The following is a 1,074-nucleotide window of genomic DNA, read 5'->3' as shown; positions in this document are numbered from 1 at the left end:
ATATCACACTAATCCTTCTTTTCTTAACTGTTCGTCTATATCACTCTAATCCTTCTTTTCCTAATTCTTCGTCTATATCACACTAGTTCTTTTCCTTCCAATACTCTTTCTCTTCACTTAATTCTGCTCGTCGGTGCGGCCGCGACCACCACGCCCACTCACTCACACTCACACACCCGCACACTGCCGACGCACGCCCACACGAGGCACTGGCACGCTCACGAGGCAGCGGAGTCACTAGGCGGCCCTGTGCCACCTCCACCCCCGCGCCGGAAGTCCAAGGGAACCAGGGAACACGATCCTTCCCCCGCGAACTTGAGTTGTCAATCCTACACACGCGAAACTTAAATCCTTCTGCTCTTCTCTCCCTTATAACCCACGAACCAGGCACTCCACAGGCTCAAGAATCACGCAAATAGGTTTAATTACTCATATTTTGTAAGTCCAGTGCCAGTTCTAAGTGCCACGCTCCTTATAAGTGCAAAAATCAGCGCCCTATTAGTTGTGGCACTGCTGTGGGGTGTGTGGGGAATGAAGGCCGAGGGTGATTGGCCCTCTGAACGGTGACGTCACGGGCATGGGAGGCGGTGATTGGCGGGTCTCGGAGACGCGGCCGCGGGAGGAACTGGCCTGGCAGTCACCCCGCGGCAGGAACTGGAGGGAGGGAGAGGGAGGGAGAGGGAGGGAGAGGCAGGCTGTGGCGGGCTTCAACACAGCTGATTGTTTGTGTTGCTAAAAATGGGTTGAGGAGGAGACGGGAGGAACGTGACTCAGGGGGGGTGACTCAAGTGGGGGGGTGAGTCAGGGGGGTGGAGGGTGCAGAAGGGAGGTGATGGATGGCACTCATGTCTATTCAGTTCCTGTCAGTAACCTCCCCAAAGACGTCCCTCCCTACCCTTTTTTTTTTATTTACAGCAAAGGAAGCATCTCAAGGACAACAACAACAACAACACAAAAAAAAAACAAGAAAATCAAAATTAAAAGTCCGCAATGAAGAAAAGAGAGAAAGGAGGAAGAGTAGAAGTAGAGGTTATAAGGATAAAAGAAAGAAAAAAAAAGGAGAAATAGAAAAGG

At 51.3% G+C, this 1,074-nt stretch overlaps 1 protein-coding gene across 1 annotated transcript in view; it reads right to left on the bottom strand.

Annotated features, from left to right (window-relative positions):
- The window catches only part of LOC126991895 (uncharacterized), a 59,167-nt gene extending 58,920 nt beyond the window's left edge, over positions 1-247 (bottom strand). Inside the window, exon 1 of the mRNA XM_050850543.1 lies at positions 1-247. This exon is cut by the window's left edge and continues 331 nt beyond it. The gene's annotated coding sequence lies outside the window, so the exon portion shown is untranslated.
- Positions 248-1,074: the final 827 nt, after the last annotated feature.

This window comes from Eriocheir sinensis, unplaced genomic scaffold, assembly GCF_024679095.1.
Source record: "Eriocheir sinensis breed Jianghai 21 unplaced genomic scaffold, ASM2467909v1 Scaffold358, whole genome shotgun sequence".
Classification (NCBI taxonomy): domain Eukaryota; kingdom Metazoa; phylum Arthropoda; class Malacostraca; order Decapoda; family Varunidae; genus Eriocheir; species Eriocheir sinensis.
Note: the sequence above shows the minus strand (reverse complement) of the source record. Positions and strands in the feature narration are given on the sequence as shown.